This window comes from Pelobates fuscus, chromosome 3 (assembly GCF_036172605.1).
Source record: "Pelobates fuscus isolate aPelFus1 chromosome 3, aPelFus1.pri, whole genome shotgun sequence".
NCBI lineage: Eukaryota > Metazoa > Chordata > Amphibia > Anura > Pelobatidae > Pelobates > Pelobates fuscus.
The window spans coordinates 319,652,489-319,673,393 of record NC_086319.1 but is presented as its reverse complement, the minus strand read 5'-3'; the positions used below and the strand labels follow the sequence as shown (position 1 = coordinate 319,673,393).

The following is a 20,905-nucleotide window of genomic DNA, read 5'->3' as shown; positions in this document are numbered from 1 at the left end:
GATGGTGAGGGTGGTGGGGGGTGAGGCTGAGGGTGGTGGGGGTGATGGTGGGGGGGGGTGAAGCTGAGTGTGGTGGGGGTGATGGTGGTGGGGGGTGAGGCTGAGGGTGGTGGGGGGTGAGGCTGAGGGTGGTGGGGGTGATGGTGGTGGGGGGTGAAGCTGAGGGTGGTGGGGGGTGAAGCTGAGGGTGGTGGTGGGTGGTGAGGCTGAGGGTGGTGGGGGTGATGCTGAGGGTGGTGGGCGGTGAGGCTGAGGGTGGTGGGGGTGAGGCTGAGGGTGAAGGGGTAATGGTGAGGGTGGTGGGGGTGAGGCTGAGGGTGGGGAGGGGTGATGGTGGGGGTGAAGCTGAGGGTGGTGGGGGTGAGGCTGAGGGTGGTGGGGGGTGATGGTGACGGTGGTGGGGGGTGACGGTGGTGGTGGGTGTAGCTGAGGGAGGTGGGAGGTGACGGTGGGGAGGGGTGATGGTGAGGGTGGTGGTGGGTGTAGCTGAGGGAGGTGGGAGGTGACGGTGGGGAGGGGTGATGGTGAAGGTGGTGAGGGGTGATGGTGGTGGGGGTGATGGTGGTGGTGGGTGTAGCTGAGGGTGGTGGGGGTGAGGGTGGAGTGGTGGTGGTTGATGGTGGTGGGGGGTGAGGTTGAGGGTGGTGGGGGGTAATGGTGAGGGTGGGGAGGGGTGATGGTGGTGGGGGTGAGGCTGAGGGTGGGGAGGGGTGATGGTGGAGGGGGTGAAGCTGAGGGTGTTGGGGGGTGGTGGTGGGTGAAGCTGAGGGTGGTGGGGGGTGAGGCTGAGGGTGGTGGGGGTGATGGTGGTGGGGGTGAGGCTGAGGGTGGTGGGGGTGATGGTGGTGGGGGGTGAGGCTGAGGGTGGTGGGGGTGATGGTGGTGGGGGGTGAGGCTGAGGGTGGTGGGGGTGATGGTGAGGCTGAGGGTGGTGGGGGTGATGGTGGTGGGGGGTGAAGCTGAGGGTGGTGGGGGGTGAGGCTGAGGGTGGTGGGGGTGATGGTGGTGGGGGTGAGGCTGAGGGTGGTGAGGGGTGATGGTGAGGGTGGTGAGGGGTGATGGTGGTGGGGGTGATGGTGGTGGTGGGTGTAGCTGAGGGTGGTGGGGGTGAGGGTGGGGTGATGGTGGTTGATGGTGGTGGGGGGTGAGGTTGAGGGTGGTGGGGGGTAATGGTGAGGGTGGGGAGGGGTGATGGTGGTGGGGGTGAGGCTGAGGGTGGGGAGGGGTGATGGTGGTGGGGGTGAGGCTGAGGGTGGGGAGGGGTGATGGTGGTGGTGGGTGAAGCTGAGGGTGGTGGGGGGTGAGGCTGAGGGTGGTGGGGGGTGATGGTGAGGGTGGTGGGGGGTGAGGCTGAGGGTGGTGGGGGTGATGGTGGTGGGGGGTGAGGCTGAGTGTGGTGGGGGTGATGGTGGTGGGGGGTGAGGCTGAGGGTGGTGGGGGGTGAGGCTGAGGGTGGTGGGGGTGATGGTGGTGGGGGGTGAAGCTGAGGGTGGTGGGGGGTGAAGCTGAGGGTGGTGGGGGGTGAGGCTGAGGGTGGTGGGGGGTGAAGCTGAGGGTGGTGGGGGGTGAGGCTGAGGGTGGTGAGGGGTGATGGTGGTCGGGGGTGAGGTTGAGGGTGGTGGGTGGTAAAGCTGGGGGTAATGGGTGATGGGGAGGGAGAGCCTACCTTTCCCTGGTGGTCCAGTGGGCTCCCTGGTGGTCCGGTGGGCACTGCTCCCTGGTGGTCTGCAGCTCCGCAGAGCTGCAGACCGTGTAATCTCGCGAGATTTCAGAGCTTTGCCGTGGTAACCCGCGGCAACGCTCTGATTGGCCAATTCTCGCGAGTCACATGGTCTGCAGCTCTGCACACTGCGGAGCTGCAGACCAGTGTCTGCGGTGGCTGGCCGGGCAGCCAGGAGGGGCCTCGCACCCGGCGGCATACCGGGCAAGCCGCCGGGCCCCCTCCTGGTGTGAGGTCCTCGGTCACTGACCGAGGATCTGACACACTCTGCCCACAGGCGGTTTAGGTGGCCGCGAGGCCCCAGCCAGCGCGAGGCCTTAGGCGGCCGCCTAAACCGCCTAATTAGAGAGCCGCCTCTGGCTATATGAATAAAAGTAAAATTTTAAATCATGCAGAATGTAAACTGTAAGCTACCCATGAGCAATGTTCTAAGAACCAAATTTATTTTGTGCCCTCATTTAAGGTGCTAGTTAGTTAGCTATCCCATGTTCAACTAAATGTCTGATTTGCAAAAAAAACAATAAAACAACAACACTCGGTAATGAAGACAATCATAATCAGAACAGAGAGCACAGACCTATTTTATGGGGATGAAACATGTTTTGGGTTTTCACTCCTGTGATCCGAGGGTGGGATTGTCTTCTTCTACACTCGGTTTAACAAACTGTCAATTTTTTGAACTACATTTAACTCACTTCTGCCTCATGTGTTGTAGCTTAGCAGAAAACATCTGACAAATAAATGCTGATTCGAATCAATTAACTCTCACTGTGGGATCTGTTACAGGGTCAACGTTCGATTGAACCGAGAGTAGTTGTGTCAGCATGATCCTTGTATGAAAAGCAGTGCATGTTGAAAGGACTTCTGGAACCCAATAACGTTCCCTCCCCTCTTCTTTTTTTTTTTTTGTTCCAGCTTCACCATGGTTACCGCACCTGACATGAAGGGGAGCAGCATCACAGCTACTGTACAACTGCTGTCTCACTAGCTCAATGGGATCTTGCCGTATAGACAGGCAACATTAAAATACAGGGATCCCCTGTCTTAACCCAATATTAGCTCCACACACACCTCATGTAATCCCCGATTAAGGGGACTTGGGGAATCTGAAATCATTCTTTCTTCTCTGTAATTCATCTAGTGTTATTTTTGTTTAACGTGCACGTAATGTATTCACTGCAATAAAATGAAATCTGGGTGCCCATAAAAGATATGTAATTCATTCATGCTACACAAGGGTGTGAGGTGTGTTTCCTCGTCTCCTCTTCTAGGAAACCCAATTCACACAATCTGACTGGTATAAATAGTTATACCCTATCAAGTTTTCTACCATCTCATCAGAAACTGATAATTAATGTTAAATGTATGTATCACAGCAGCTGATGTATATATAGAAGGTGTGTGTATATATAATGCAAAGTCTTTAACATTACATCATTTGCACATATTGGGCGATTCTAAGATGATTTAAATTGGCAGGTTTTCCCATTCATTAAAAATAATTAACATAAGAGGATATTTGGGTGTTTTCCAATATTTCCACCAGGTCTGTCACATTGTACTAAATATCTATATTTAAAAAAAAAAAAAAATAATGTGTATATTATATGTATTACTGTTACAAATATTTGTTTTCACATAATGTACATTGTTTCCTTACAGCAAGAGATACTAGTGCAGATTTAGATTTTTACACCAGGTGACCAAATTGATAGCAGGTGTACACACAGGTATATCCAATGTTATTTCAATGATTTTTTTTTTCTAATGCACAGTGCTGTTATGTGAACATAGCCTTGTTGTGTTATATTGCATAGGAAAATAAAATTAGATATTAGCAATGAGCAAAGCATTACTATAAAGGTTGAGAGGATGCTTTGAAGAGAGGGTGTAATAGATACATGCACACACACAGGGAAAAGGGTAAAATGTTCTTACCAATCACATGCTGAATGTGCCCAGAACTAGTTCAGTAATTCCAGAAAAGCAGGCAGGATGCTGGAGTAGGTATGGGGGTCTCAGGTAATATTCTACACCAAAACTTCGTACAGCAGGTAGCACGCAAAACATCTTAAAGGGAAGAAACAGGAAAATGGGCTGGGCAGCTGGTGAAACACATTGCACTAAGGAAGGCTTGTGTTAAACTACCAGTCTGATGGTGAAGGAAGGAGAGGGGGGGGGGGGGGGAGCTAGGGAGGAGGGGACAAGAGATTGTCTTTCAGACAAGCGATGTAATGTGCTTTTCTTTGCAGTTCCTTGGGGATATTCCTTTCCTTAGTGATACAGCACAAACCGGTGATAGGTAATAAGGGACGAATAAAAAGTAATATGGCTTTAGTTCCTGCAGTAAATTAACCCCGATTCTTCAAATTGTTTAACAGTTTCCACATTGCCGTGAGAGATTTCACCAAGCTGCAGTGGAATGTAGTTCTGAAATTTCATAAAATTATAATTATTTTAGAAATGGCAAAACAGAGCGGAAATTAGAGATACACCTTTTTCTATAAAAATACATAGATTTATATACCCATTATGTATGTACAAGGAAGTCCATTAAATCTATAGATAATGACACATATCCGCACCTAGATAAAGATGACAATGATATTATATACCCAATGGGTAGGTATTGTCACTGTTGTCCTACACAGGGTTTTAACCTGATATATTAACAATGTTGCACCTGCAGCCTGTGACTTCTATTGCAATGTCTGTGTAATGGAATAGATATGGCCGTTACGTCACACAGCAGAGAAGAGCCTCTATGACTCCATTTTATAGTGGCAAAGGTGTTAGCATTAATCTTGAGAATTTAGCAATGTTGCGAGCTATATACAGTGTATGGACATGGGAAAAAAAGAACCGAAAAGATTCATGGAGAAAAGATTGATAAAACTGTCTATACAATATATAGAATCATTTTATTTATTATGTACTATTTTTGGTTGTACTATTGTGATGAACACACCACATCTCCCCTTGCACCTACATCAGCCCCTTGTCTCCCTGCACCCACCTCAGCCCCCCTGTACTCACCACAGCTCCCCCTCAACCCACCTCAGTTCCCCTGCACTCACCTCAGCCACCATTCCTCTCTACACTCACTGAGGATCTACCTATCCCTGTACCCACCTAAGCTCCTATGCACCCACCACAGCCCCTATGTCAGCTCCACCTAGCATAGCTCCTATGCCTTCCAGTACCCACCACAGCCCCTATGTCCCTCCCTGTGCCCACCACAGCCCCTTGTCTACCTGCACCCACCACATATCCCCCTGCACCCACCTCAGTTCCCCTGCACTTACCTCAGCCACCATACCTTCCAACACCCACCCCAGGATCTACCTATCCCTGTACCCACCTAATCTGTTTTTCACTGTTTTTGGTTGGATTAACCCCTTTAAAGTAAAACTGGCCATTTTGGGGGGCTCTGCGGGTGTGGAGTCATAGCTATGTTGCTCTCACACAGCCAATCTGTGTGCTGGACAGTGAACACATAATATCTGTGTGAAAGCAGCAGAAAGAAGGGGGAGAAGAATAGTAGGGGGCGATAAAACCTTGCACCAGGAGGGGGGGAGGCCTGATCACCCACTGCGGTCCTGTGAGTGGTCAGTCCACCCCTGTTGGAGAATAAACAGATGTGTCCACTTATAAATCTCAAAACTTCCATTTTTTTTCATTGTTTATTGACATTACAAGATGGCATTTATTGTCTGAGATATCTTATTTTAATATCCCGTTAGATGGCAAAGATAAATCTCAGGGTACTTATCATTACCAAAAAACCCACGCCCCCCTCCTTTTACCATATGTACTTACCAAAAAAATGTGTTATTGCTGAAGAGTTTTAACATTTGGAAAGAAAGTTAATTCACGTCCGTGGTCGGGTCAGTGGTCAGCAGTTTCACAAAAGTGGCGAAACCCATTTTCTAGAAAGCAAATGTGTCTGTTTGTTTATTTTTCTCATTACACAAGTTGATATATTGATGGTACATGCTGGCAACTTTTGGCCAAAGATACAAGTAGAAATTAACAGCTTTTTTTTCGGTCTTATTGATCTCTTTGTGGCTGGTTCCATTGCAGAGAATGTAATATATTGGTTTGACAGATGAAGGCTGATGGAGTTGTGAGGTCTGACACCAATTATCTTTGCAACCTCTATAAGTTTGACCTACACAGCTTGATATAATATTCACAGTGATTTGTGCATGACTTAGGGATGCAGACTGTATAGAATGATTCCACTGTTACCAATAATAACTGGTGTATGAACACAAACTCAGTGCTAAACTACCAAAAACCATGTACAGTTTCTGCCTCTTACATCACTTCTTCAGTACTGAGCCAGCAGACACCCCAACACACCTCCTATTAAATTAATCTCCATAAGAATGATGGGAGACTTCAAAACACTAGCATAAAACTAGCGGGCCCCTGTTATATACATTGCTACCTCTCATTTTGATTACTTGCCTTGTTCTCTTTTTAGAACAAATATTCTATAACATTATATTATTTGTATATGTATGTATGAGCTATCACTTCCTTTTACATAAAGTACTGTTGCCATTGTGCCTTTTTGTTCAACAAAATAATTGAAAAAAATATATATCACTATAAAATAGCCAATGGATGTAAAAGTACAATTAATCCCAATCTATGAGTAGTAGTTTACAAGTCATTATATTATAATTTCTCTCCCCTTTGTATCCCCCCTCCCCCCCCAGAATTCCTCCAGTCTCCATTACACTTTTGTCCTGCTCTCTCCCTATTACCATTTCTCTCTGTCAGTTTTTCATTATCTCATCTCTTACAGGGAATTTCTTTCATTGTTTTCTCCCCATTATCACACTGCCTTTTTGATGTGGTTCTCCGCATTACTTTTCATGCATTCCACATTTGAATTTAGGTGGGCTGGTAAGGAGAGGTAAGTAACAGGAGTCTCGGCCAATGTCCTTTGTAATCCAGTCAGCCACCTATGCCTGATAGCAGAGCTGCATGAACAGTTATAGAGGTGTCCGAGCTCCTCCAGGGACTGTGTACTGCTGGACAGGAAGTTGAAGTGATCACTTTCCATCTGTTCAATAACAGGAATGCCTTGCAGGTGGAACAGGGACAGCACTGAGTGATGCACACTGTATATAAACTCCTGCAGTTCTATTAATATAATATCATAGGAACGGGGGTTGGACTACAGAAGACATTGGTGGGTGAGTGTTGTTTAAACTCCACAATACCTTAAACACCCCTTTTCCCTAAATCTAAATTTAACATACCCAGAACCCTAATCAAACAAGCATGTATTTCTAATAAGAGAATGAGAATGCAACCCTAAACATTTGGATTATTCCCGCCTCCCCCCACTAAACTAAATAAAAAGGTCTTACAATAGTCCATGGTCACCCCAACTCCATTGGCTGGGATTATTAATCCTTATGATCTCAGACAATTCAATGCTTCCCCTAAGGAGAGTATTGAAGTAATGCATTGCAATCACCATGTTCCACCAATCCGAATTTTCTCATAGAGGTGCATTGACTCAATGCTGCTATGGGAAGGTTTCAGCATCTCCATGCAGATCCAGGAAGCCACTCTAGTAGCTGTCAGAGTGACTGCCACTAGAGGTTGTCTTAGGCAGCAATGTACACACTGCCTTTTCTCCGAAAAGGCACCGTCTACACTGCTGAGACAGTTGGGACTGTCTCTATGCCTCAAAAGCACTGGTGCTTATAGTTTTTTTGTGCATATAGTTTTCCTTTATGTTCATCTTAATAGAAAACGACATGAGATACGCAAGATATGTGGAAGAGGTCTGTATTAATAGCCCATATAATATACAAGTTGCAGACAAATGCACAATTGTGACTCCACGCCCACAGGCCACCCACAGAGGGTCAGAATCACTTTTAATGCACCTGTGGATGCAGAATTTGGGAAGTTTGCCCCTACCCGCTCCCACTCCAAAAAACTCACAAATTCTCAAACACACATGCATACACATTCTCACACACACTTTGCCATGCACACATACATACAAACTCTCACACAAACACACACATGCATTTTACTCATCTATTTATTTATTTAAGAAGTTCACCCAGTCTCCATACCTTTACCAGGAAAAAAAGGAGAAGATGTGGGAAGTATAGTGCGAGAATGGGGAGAGAGAGACACAAACAGGTGGAAAGTATATGGGGTTGGAGGTGGAATGGCCACTATTGCAACAGGACCCTAAAGTTCCTTTTCAAAAATACTACTTGGTATTGTAGTGGATACAGAAGGTCTGATGCCAGGCTTGGGACCCAGACCTATTCTGCCCAGTGTTTGTCCCTTCTCCAAAGGGAATATACAGCAGGGAGACAGCCTTTTCTTCCAACAGTACCCGACTAGTAATGTCAAGCAAATATCAGCCAGACACTTGATAAAGTGGGGAACATCAATGGACCCTGTATTTAGACTCACATTGAGTTTTTATCTATTTCTTTTTCTGTACAGTGAGCACAAGTCAACCAATAGCAGTAATGACTTGAGATAGCAACCAATCAGACCACTAAGCTTAATTAAATTACTAAAAGCGTGAATGGAGTTCTGTGTTTACAATGAAGGAAGGGTGGGGGCAGACAATAACAAGGACTGTTCACCATATGGGAGACTAAATGGAGTGGCAATTCAGTCAGTTTGAACTGGTCTGGAACTCCCTGGAACTATGGGACCATGACCTAATGGGAAAACAATAAGACAGGAAAGGGGGGAGGGGGAAAGGCACATACAACCTGGACAATCAATACATTCATTTTAATTCCAACTACACAATATAGAAAATCACCACTATTTTAAACCAGATTAAAAGCAATTGAAAGGCGAGGAAGCATCCGTTAAAGGTACATTACAGATAACTGGCAGTCATGTATTGAGGGCAGGGGGTGGCGATATCTAAAGCTCTAAATTTATTTCTTACTCGCTCCCCTGCCCTGCCTCTTCGTTAAGTCTTGCCATCCTGTAACAGAAGGAATGCTACCATAGTTTACTTGGAAACTCATAGTGCATTGCTTCTGCTCCCAGCAGAGAATCAATGACGAGACTGGGCAGGGGAGCAGCAATGGAATACAGATCCAATTGCTTAGTAAGTAAGTCCTTACCCTATGAAAACAAATGGATCCAAAATATTTTGTTTCAAATCGTTATGAATTCTTTCATTTTCAGTTTGTTTGGTGTGTAAAGAATTCAGAAATGTGGGCGCTGTCGACTTGACGTATTTGGATGAAATTCGATTCGGAATTAAAGGACCACTATAGGTACCCAGACCGCTTCAGCTCAATGAAGTGGTCTGGGTGCCAGGTCCATCTAAGATTAACCCTGCCTGCTGTAAACATAGCAGTTTAATTCTTATTGACAGACGCTAGAGGCGCTTCCGCACTTCTCACTGTGATTTTCACAGTGAGAAGACGGCAGCGTCCATAGGAAAGCATTGAGAATGCTTTCCTATGGATTGACTGAATGCGCGCGCGGCTCTTGCCGCACATGCGCATTCAGCCGATGACGTCAGAAGGAGGAGGAGAGTCCCCAGCGCCGAGGGAGCCGGTGCTGGAGAAAGGTAATATTTTAACCCCTTCCTCCCTGTTCAGCCCGGTGGGAGGGGGGCTATGAGGGTGGAGGGGACCTAAAGACCCTATAGTGCCAGGAAAACAAGTTTGTTTTCCTGGCACTATAGTGGTCCTTTAACCCCTTAAGGACACATGACATGTGTGACATGTCATGATTCCCTTTTATTCCAGAAGTTTGGTCCTTAAGGGGTTAAACAAACTGTATATGTCTAATTATAAGTACATTTCAAATTTAAGGACAAAGTAGCCTGCATAGCTGACTTCAAGAATTTGTATAGTTTTTCAATTTTGTACGTTGAATTTACTTGTTCTTGTCTCTCTGTAATCTCTTTATCAGTGGTTAAGTGTAGGGATCAAAGCTTTTTCAGGTGACTTCATAACCTTGTGGTAGTCCTTCGTGTAATTTAACTCCTGTAGTATCAAGCACTTTTTGTTTGAAAAAATCTTAGCATAACATTTATTTGAAATAAGGTATGCATAGTTAGCACATAATAAAACAGCAGTTGTGTACATTTTGTCATTCAGACAAACATAAAAATTAAAGTTATGTAAATGTACACAATCTTTTTCTTTTCATTTTTCATCCTTTATAGAAATGTTTGGGAATGAAAAGCTATTCAGTTTACAGAGTGCTTTATCTGGAAATATTTCACTCAGGGTGTTAGTGTTAGTATCAAAATATATATCTTCTCACATACACTAGGTGTGACAAAAATAGATAAATACAAATTATCGACTGTCGTGCTTACAGATGTGTGTATGGAATCTGAAGGTATTACAGCTTACAGAAAATGACAAAAGAATGTAAAAAGAATATTTGCATACTGCAATTGAGAATAAAGCCTATATACAGAAAATACAGCTAAATACAGCATATATTTGTAACATAAATGTATGTTAAAAACTATTACAATCTTTATCAGTCTCTGGAGTGTTAATGTTATCCTAACAGCAAAATGGTAGATCCCATTCATTCCTTTCCTCTCTGACTGTAGGAATAGTATCTCCAATTGAAACTTCCTTTACTGTTTGGATGGAAAGGGTGAGCTGACCTTTTCAGCACACTTGCTGCCATTAAATGACTAGTGACTAGTGTTTTGTGGAAGATAATGTGTTACTCTACAGGCTGGTAATCATTCCTAGAGTATAAATGAGGATGAGTAAGGCCTTATGGACTAAATTGCAACTTGCAAACTATATGAAAATAAAAACATGTATACTTGATTGTGGAAGTAAAGGGGTTAATAATTAAATTCCAACAAATAACATATTTTATTCTCCAAATCTGATAAATATGTTTACTATAATATAAAGGCAAATTACTGTGCATTTTGCTCTTTTGCAGCTCTGTTTTACATTCAGACACCAACATTGCTGAGCTCCTCGAAAAGAAGATTAATGTAGAAAAGAAAGCCATAGTGATTAGGGTCACGGAAACATTCTCGCCTAAAGATGGATTCTTGGGAGGTACAGGCGTGGGAAGCACATTTCCTTAGGGTGTGCATCTGGATAATTTATTTTTTTATAGTAAAGGGAGATTATTTATTGAAAACAACCAAAAAATAAATAAATCATAATTCAATTTATCCAAACAAACTTAACTATTGTTTTTAAATTACCAGCTGGAAAATTGCTATACAAATATACTAAACTGACTATATGTTTCTGATCTAGTAATAAACACTATTTACAAAGATAATTGACCATTTTAATCTTCAACGAGCTAATGAGCTATTCCAAATTGGCACATAAGTGCCGGTAGGGGCATAAATTAGGGCCAGTTGTGGACAATTGATTAATGAATTCAGGAGTCCTTAGTTACACCTCCGAATTCTCTTGTGTGTGCCTATTTTGGGAGTTACTACACAATTTGGAAAAATCTGTTTTAACTTCTAGCCTTACTTGGTGGCTAGGTGCATTATTACTCCCTAGCCTTACCTTTTTTTTAATACCCGTTCCCTTATTATATAATTTTCTAGAAAAGTTAGAAAAAAACACACCCAAATGTGTCTCTTCAAACCACATGAATACATTTAAATATATTATTCAAAAGTTGGAGAACTTAAAGTGATAGTGCTACCTTCTTGAGCTCAGCAAATTAACCTTTCTCTATTTATATTTACTTAAAGGAGAACTATAGCATTAGGAATATAAATCTGTATGCAATAAAATAAAATAAAAATGTAAAAAAAAAGTTAGACTTAACTTTTTCAAACATTGAGGCTCGCTCTGTGCTGCTCAGCTCCTCCGGTGTGGTCCAATGCAAAGCTCCACATAAAGGTGAACAGTGAGAGCTGTGGGTGCATTCAAACTTCCCCACAGGAAAACATTGAATCAACGCTTCCCTATGGGGCTTCCAGTCATGTGACCGAGTTTTGCTTAGTCATACTGACAGCCACTAGATGTGGCTTTTTTACAGAGTAACGGGACAAGGACACTTGCTGTGCTCTGGGTGCACTTCATTTAGATGAAGTGGTCTGGGTGACTAAAGTGTGTCCTAAAAATTTACGGCCTGCTTTATCTTTTCATTAATGCGTATGATTGCTGCATCTTGAATGCATTTCAGTCTAGTATCCAGTGTCTTCTCTTTATGATTTTACCATGACATGTCTTGTATTGTACTATCTGCTTGCAACTATCACGTTTACTTCCTTATATACAAAATCTGTAGATTCTATTTTTTACTGATTTTTCATTTATTTCACTCTATCTGCAGACAATAAATAAATAATTTACCAAAAAAAACAAAAAAAAAACATAAAAACACAGTTGAAAAAAAGAAATGGCACAATAAACCAGAAGCTGGTCTGTTTTCTCTGTCCCTCGTACAGCTGAAAAATAAATTCCTTGAATTCTAGGGATTAGTGACAATGGCTTCTGTGAAAACTCTTATCCAGATTCATTTATGGGGTGGAAGTTTAGCCAGCATTCCTAGAGACCAGCTCAATAAGTATGTGTTGTGTCACAGAAATGTATTGATAATTACACAGTTAGTATGGAGGCTAAACCATTATGTGCAAGAATCTGTAATATGGTTTGTTTTCGAGATGTCTGTGCCTTGAGGTCATGCAAAAAGCACTTACACTTAGGAATAATTTTTCATCACTGGCAAAAGTTGGAAAAGAGCCAACAACATGTCATATATCATAAGAACTCGGAGCTTTGATGATTTAAAAAGAACAGATAGAGAAAGCACTTCATCATCACCACGCTCCATAAATAACATTTAGCAAAGCACAGTATAACACGCTAATTAGGTATCATGTCCGGACATCAATTCTACCCTTGTTAAAGAAGAGAAATGGCATACAGTTTACAGCGAACTTTAGACCCCGTGCTGTTGGATAGGGACCTTAGGTTAGCTAGTTGTTTTAACCTGTTAAAGTATTTTTTGTTTTATAGACTGCAAAATAATCAAAAGTCTAAAGTCCAAAGGGCGAATCATCAGGAGGTCAAAGTGAAATTCAGATTCTCCAGGTCAGCCACGGTTTGAGTTTGAGTTTTTTTGGCCTAAAAGTTGAAATTTGGATTCATGATAATTCACACTTTAGTGAATAACCTAGTATGGAAACTTTCACTTAAGCATCAATCAGTCACTGGGACCTTCTGAGTTATTCATATGAAGGGCACCCTGCTATATATTGATTCATTTTTGACAAACTTTACAACTCACATGAAGCATTGTTGCAATACTTCATAGTTTTGCATCCAATACCCCTAAAATATATGTTTTGTAATGTTAGTATACTTCTTTAAGTTGCATAGTATACTGATATTTTTAACACTCTTGTTCGACCGTAGCTTATGAAAAAAAACACCCCCTCAAGTACATGTCAAACTCATATCTTCATAAATTTGATGTAATGTTGCAACCTCTCAATAAAAAAAAAAAAATCAATAAAAAAAAAAATCAACACACCAGTGTATTAGGGTGAAACACATACAAAGATTAGTTACCTCTCTTTTTTGACTTTGTCTTTTGTACAGAAAACATTCCTCCCAACTCTTGAATAAAAATTACAACATGGGTTCTACAGTCAAAGTAATAAAAGCATACATAGGGTAATAGTATACAACAGTTTGCGAAAAATTGTGGTGTTGAGTGGACTCACAAGAGGAATAAAATAAAACAGTATATCTCCCATTCCTGGGTTACATCATCAGGGAACTCCAGACTTCCATAATAGATTCTGGAACATAAAAAGAAAACATAACGCAGAATGTCAATCGGTCACAGAAACCTTTAATAAGATATTGCACATACAAAATAAAGAAGCTGTATAAGCTTATCTCCACGCAAGTGGTATGATCCTAGATCCTTTGTCTCTAGTGCATAAGTCCTGAAGCAGTCCCAGGTATCAACCAGAGAGTGTGGTTCTATTAACAAATACTGCCATGTCAAGGAAAACCAACCTCTTAGGTGAGACTTACTTTAAAGGGACACTATAGCCACCAAAACAACTTTATCTTAATGAAGCAGTTTTTGTGTATAGATCATGCCCCTGTGATCTCACTGCTCAATTCTCTGCCATTTATGCGTTAAATCACTTTTATTTCTGTTTATGCAGCCCTAGCCACACCTCCCCTGGCTGTGACTCACACAGCCTGCATTAAAACAAAATTATTTTACTTGCTTTAATAGTGTTTATCTCCTGCTCTGTAAATTGAACTTTAATTACACACAGAAGGCTCCTGCATAGTCTAGCAGGCTATTAACAGAGCAGGAGATAATAAATTCTAAATTAAACAGAATTTGCAATAAAGGAAGTGTAAACATTAGATGACGCTTTACAGGAAGCATTTAGGAAGGCTGTGTAAGTCACATGCACGGAGGTGTGACTAGGGCTTTATAAACAAATTATTTACCTCCTAAACGGCAGAGAATTGAGCAGTGAGACTTCAGGGACATGATCTACACACCAAAACTGCATTAAGTTTAAGTTGTTTTAATGACTATTGTGTCCCTATAACAATTCACATTGCTACTTGAAACTAAAAGACAAAATCCTTTAAAAAGACAATATGTACAAGGTAGACATTTTGCATTCCAAGCCCAAGCCTTTATTCCACATGCATTCAGATGAATATTTAAGGTAATGCACCTAAAAAGCGTTAGCTAGAACTATTTTAAATTATAGACGGAACAAATCGTGAAAGTGTCAATACTGAATATCCAATCATATAAACCTCTCAAGCACCTGAGTGAACAATCATATGTATTGCTCTGCACCATTGAAAGGGTTAATGGCAAATTCGTTTACTGTTCATTTCCCTTTCACACTTTATTTTTCCAGTGTGTGGAAAAGCATTTTATTTTATTTCCGATTTAGCTCCATAGTAGAGTATTTTGCCCTAATTTATTCCCTTGCCTGTACTAATTCTAAGGATGGATGATTTGGTGTCTCTTCCATCTAAATCTTCTCATTAGGTAGAATTTTCAGGAGAAGGGTTTTCATCCAAGCAGCTGCACAAACTGAGATACACCACCAGGGCCGGTGCAAGGATTTTTGCCGCCCTAGGCAAAAGTAAAGTTTGCCGCCCCCCATCCCCCCCCCGATATGACATCACAATGCCCCATGTTAACTAACGCAAGTGCTGCAGTGCCACCGTGTTTACATTAAAAGGCCTGCAGGGACAGGCTATAGACACCAGAACCACTACATTAAGCTGCAGTGGTTCTGGGGACTAAAGTGTCCCTTTAATGTGAGGTAAATTAGAGATTAGTGCCACGAATAATATACTAGATTGCCTACTTACAATCAGATGAGGATGGTGATGGGCTCTACCTGCAGTCTGGCTCCACTGGTCTGGTGTAGAACAGGCTCTCTGGAGGCTGTTTGTGTTCTGGGAGAACAGGAAGAAGGCTCCATTTTTTTTAAGGCCCTTTGCACAGCTCAAGGTCTGGGCCCCAGGGTCCACCTTCATGTTCCACCAATTAGTTTGTTCACAGGAGTAGGGGATGTCCTGATATGTGTGTAAGGAATGCATTGTGTGAATCTGTGTTTGTATGTGTAAGGGCTGCAATGAGTGTTTCTGTGTATGTACGGGATGCAGTGTGTGCGTCTGTAAGGGGTGCATTGAGTGTGTGTAAGGAATGCATTGTGTGTTTCTGTGTGTGTAAGGGATGCATTGTGTGTAAGGGTTGAATTGCTTGTCACTCTCTTCTCCCCTGCGTGTCCCTCTCTTCTCCCCCTCCCTTGTCACTCTCGTCTCCCCCGTTGTCACTCTCTTCTCCCCTCCCCACTCTCATTCCCCCTCCTAATCCCGTCAATTCCCCTCCCTGTCAATTTATCCCCCCCCCTTTCAATTTATTCCCCCCACCCTGCCTGTCCATTTATTCCCCCACCCTGCCTGTCCATTTCCCCCCCCTCCCTGTCCATTTATCCCCCCCGTCCATTTATCCCCCCCCTCCCTGTCCATTTATTCCCTCCCCCTCCCTGTCCATTTATTTACCCCCTCCCTGTCCATTTATTTCCCCACCTCCCTGTCCATTTATTTCCCCCCCCTGTCCATTTATCCCCCCCCTGTCTATTTATTCCCCCTTCCCTGTCTGTCCATTTATTCCCCCCTCCCTGTCTGTCCATTTATTCCCCCCACCCTGCCTGTCCATTTATTCCCCCCTCCCTGTCCATTTACCCCCCCCCCCTGTCCATTTATTTCCCCCCCTCCCTGTCCATTTATTTCCCCCCCTCCCTGTCCATTTATTTCTCCCCCCTCCCTGTCCATTTATTTCTCCCCCCTCCCTGTCCATTTATTTCTCCCCCCTCCCTGTCCATTTATTTCTCCCCCCTCCCTGTCCATTTATTTCTCCCCCCCCTCCCTCTTCATTGATTTCTCCTCCTCCCCTCCCTGTCCATTTATTTCTCCCCCTCCCTGTCCATTTATTTCTCCCCCCTCCCTCTCCATTTATTTCTCCTCCCCCCCCCTCTCCATTTATTTCTCCCCCCCTCCCTCTTCATTGATTTCTCCTCCTCCCCTCCCTCTCCATTTATTTATCTCCCCCCCCCCCTCTCTATTTATTCCCCCCACCCTCCCCTACCTCTATAGTAGCGTGGCCGAGCTCTGTATCATGGTCCGCGGGTACAGGGAGCTTTTGTTTCCTGTACCCGGCGGACTGACAGGAAGTGAACACCAGTGTTCACTTCCTGTTAGTCCGTCCGAGTACAGGAGACAGATGCTCCCTGTACTGGCGGACTATACTGCGCTCGGTCACGCTACAGAGAGGGAGTGACAGGAGGGAGCGCTGAGCGCTTAGCGCTTCCCTCCTGTCAGCCCCCTCCCTCTCCTCATGCTGTGCCCGGGCGGTGCGCCCTCATGGACGCACCAGCCCGGGCAAAGCTGCAGCCGCCTGAGGCTCTCTACAGAGCGCTCGGGCGGCTGCAGCATTAGGGGGGCCGGCGCTCCTGGCGGCGCCCCTTCCCAAGGGGCGCCCTAGGCGGCTGCCTAGTCCGCCTTACAGGTAGCGCCGGCCCTGTACACCACATATGTATGTGTCTGCTGTTGACTGAAAAATATCCCTTTAGGCCTCATTTCAGCAGTCAGTGATAACAGTAGAAGATGCAGTTTTATCATGTTTTATTTGTGGAGGAGCAAGATAAAAAAATAAATAAATTCATGTATATTAACAGATGCACAATAACATGAAAACAAAAAACATTAGGCGGAGTCGCAAACAGTGGTCCATTTACTGAAGCCTTGTTATGGTGCTTCTAGTGACCCTTTAACTATAATTACAGTTATTTATATAGTGCAAAGATATACATTAGCACTGCACTGTACAACAGGTAACAAGACAAACAAATAATTCTAACAAAATATGTTTGACACACGAGAACAGTAGGTAATGAGGGATCTACCCAAACAAGCTTACTATCTAAATTAACGAGCGGCAAAAACACAAAGGAAGGTGAGGCAATCTGTATATATCTGAAATAATGGGAGAGGTGTTTGGGAAGAGGCTAGTGGTGTTGTGGAGACAGGCTAAGGCACTGAGGGTAGTGGTATTATGGAGACAGACTTGGAGACCATGGTGAAGCCTAACAGAAAGCAGTTGTTGTTGGGGGATTTCATCATAAGCGGTGTGGAGCTGAACACTAGTGGTCTTGTGAGATGTCTTCCCGGAGCTACTGCTCACAGAGACAGGAGACGTATTTGTAATATTGTTAAGCGAGAAAAGCAGGAAGGGGAATTGAATTTACTTGTCTATCTAGGGACAAATGACTTGGCTTGCAATGAGGTTTCAGAGGTAAAGAAAGTTTTTTGTGTTTTTGCCAATGATATACAGCAGGTTGCTTCCACATTTTCATTCCATGAAGTTCTGCCTGTGCATAACACTCAGAACGACAGGCAGATGCGTATTAGGGACTTTGACTTGTGGCTTGGTGAATGGTGTTGGGAGCAAGTATTTAGCTTCATTTCTCATGGTAGCTCTGTTTGGAATGGAAATTAACTGTACAAAAAAAGATGGTTTGCATCTTTCTCTAAAAAAACAAACCAAATGTTCTTGGGAATAAGATCCATGAACTTATGGCAATAATGGCAACTGATAATGTAGATTTGGTCGCTGTTACTGAGACATGGTAAAATGAGAAAAATCACTGAGACATAGCAATACCAGGGTACTCTTTATATAGAAAAGATAGGGAAGGCAAAAAGGGAGAGGGGTGGCCCTGTATGTGAAGGATAGCACAAAATCTAGCCTAATAGAAGTTAGTGAGGCAAACATAGAGTCAGTTTGGGTTATATTAGAAATTGCAAACAGTAATCACACAGTAACTAGTGTAGGTGTGATTTATAGACCCCCAAGACAAATAGAAGAGTTAGATAATATACTAGTTGAGGAAATAGCTAAATTGACAATGAATTGGGAAGTTATTTTCATGGGTGACTTTAATCTTCCTGATGTGAACTGGAAAACTGCTTGTGCCAGGAGCAAACTTATTCTAAACTCCCTAGTGGGATTGTCTCTAAAACAAGACAACACTGATACTAGATTTAGTGTTAACAAATGGAGATTTGGTATCAGATATTACTGTAGGTGAAAGTTTAGAATCCAGTGATCATCAGTCAGTGTCGTTTAATATATGAGCAGTGACTGAGTCACACCACACAAAAACAAAAGTTTTAGATTTTAGAAAAACAGACTTTTCTAAAACTAGAATATGTGTAAAGGAGTCATTATCAGATTGGAGCAATTTAAATGGAGTTGAAGAGAAATTGGATTATTTAAAAGTTGCACTGCTGAAGACAACAGAAAATTGCATTAGGCTTGTCAGTAAAAGCAAAATAATTCAAGAAACCACTATGGTACTCTGCAGATGTGGCCAAAATAATAAAAAAACAAAAAGTTAGCATTTAGTAATTATAAAAAAAAAAAAACAGTGAGGAAGATAGACAGATCTATAAGATTAGGCAGAAAGAGGTTAAGCAAGTTATAAGAGATTCCAAATCACACACAGAAGAGAAAATATCACAAAAGGAAAGTAAAACAAGGATTAGTTAGATTAAAAGCAAAAGAAGGAAGGTATGTAGAAGAGGATAAACGTCTAGCTGACTGCCTCAATTAATATTTTTGTTCAGTATTTACAGATGAAAATGAAGGAAAGGGGCCTCAGTTGGGAAAAAGGACAAATTAGTAATTTGTTACATGTGAGTATACAGAGGAAGAGGTTTTATTTCAACTGTCAAAAATAAAGACAAATAAGTCAATGGGACCTGATGGAATACACCCAAAGTTATTGTTGAACATCTAAAATCACATGGATTTCAAGATCAGAGACAACAAGGGTTTACTTCAGGGAGATCATGCCAAACTAATCTTTTAGATTTTTTTGAATGGGAAACTAAAATAATAGACCAGGGTGGCGCAAAAGACATTGCTTACCTAGATTTCAGTAAGGCTTTTAACACTGCTGCACATAGAAGGCTTATCAATTAACTGCAATCTTTAAGTTTGGATTCCAATATTGTTGAATGGGTGAGGCAGTGGCTGAGTGACAGGCAACAGAGGGTTGCAGTCAATAGAGTATATTCGAAGCATGGGCTTGTCACCAGTGGGGTACTTCAGGGATCTGTACTTGGACCCATTCTCTTTAATATTTTTATTAGTGATATTGCAGAAGGTCTTGATGGTAAGGTAAGTCTTTTTGCTGATGATACTAAGATATGTGACAGGGTTGATGTTCCAGGAGGGATAAGTCAAATGGCAAATGATTTAGGAAAACTAGAAAAATTGTCAGAGTTGTGGCAACTGACATTTAATGTGCATAAGTGCAAGATAATGCATCTTGGATGTAAAAACCCAAGGGCAGAGTACAGAATATTTGATAGAGTCCTAAACTCAACATCTGAGGAAAGGGATTTGGGGTAATTATTTCTAAAGACTTAAAGGTAGGCAGAAGGATATGGATACTGTAGAGAGAGTTCAGAGAAGGGCTACTAAACTGGTTCATGGATTGCAGGATAAAACTTACAAGGAAAGGTTAAATTAACTTAATATGTATAGCTTGTCAGTGTAGAGACTGACAGAGGGCAGAGGTGTGAGAGTTGCAGGACATAAGGTAGATGAGTCTGGCAGAGGTACTCATTATGGATTATAGAGAGATAGTTTTCAGGCCAATAAGCAGAGGTTTACAACAATCAGTACAGTCATGGAGAGGTTGAGTTCTAGAAATCGTGAAGTAATTCAGTCAGGAACAGAGGATCGGTAGTCGGGGACATTGCCCAGCAGATGGGGAGAAAGTTCAGGTGAGGAGAGGTAAAGCCACAGCTTTACCTCTAAGCATGCAGGTGATATTAACATTCATAGGGTTGAACTCCATAGGATAATATCAGCCCACCATTAGAGGCTGGGTACATTTAGAAAAGAAGAGGTCCTGGAACCTTGAAGAACTCCAACTGAAAGACATTTAGAAGTGGAGAAGGAACCAGAGGAGATGCTGAAGGTGCCATAAGAGAGGTAGGAAGAGGACTAGGACAGAGTAGTGTTCCTGAGGTTTAGGTTGTGAAGAGTATGAAGAAGTGAATGGTAACTCTGTCTAAAGTGGCAGAAAGAGCAAGATGAATAAGTAGCGAATAATGGATTTTGGATGTAGCTGTCATTAAGTCATGAGTTCATTTGATCAGGGCAGGCCTTGTGGAATGTTGGAAAAGGAAACTAGACGAAAATGGAAAGTAAGAAGTTTTAATGCACATAGCTAATACGGAAGAACTGATCTTTATATAAAAATGCCAAGTGATAAAGCTGTATAAAAGAACAAACTGAGACTGGAGAGATGGCTGCATCAGAATGAAGTGGATAACTTAATTTGGAAAATGAAAGAACCAAAGAAAAATGAAATGCTGTGTCCTTCAATTCTTTAGAATAGTATGCAATGTTTTGCTGTAAATCTGCAAAAAAAATATGTAATAAAAATACTTTTAATAAAACGTTACTGGCCTACGGTAAGAATAGACAATGGATATGTTTTAATGTCTTTAAAAGAAAGAAGCTTCAGATGAATAATGTGCTAAAGCAAAAAAGGGGGTTGAATTGGTAATATGAAGGACTTAACCCTAGTTAGTTTAAACACTAACAACGGCA

The 20,905-nt window shown here is 42.6% G+C and overlaps 1 protein-coding gene across 1 annotated transcript in view; it reads right to left on the bottom strand.

The window, feature by feature from the left end:
* SEMA4B (semaphorin 4B) overlaps window positions 1–3,817 on the bottom strand; it is a 287,527-nt gene extending 283,710 nt beyond the window's left edge. The window contains exon 1 of the mRNA XM_063448921.1: window positions 3,659–3,817. The gene's annotated coding sequence lies outside the window, so the exon portion shown is untranslated. The remainder of the gene's footprint in view (window positions 1–3,658) is intronic.
* Window positions 3,818–20,905: the final 17,088 nt, after the last annotated feature.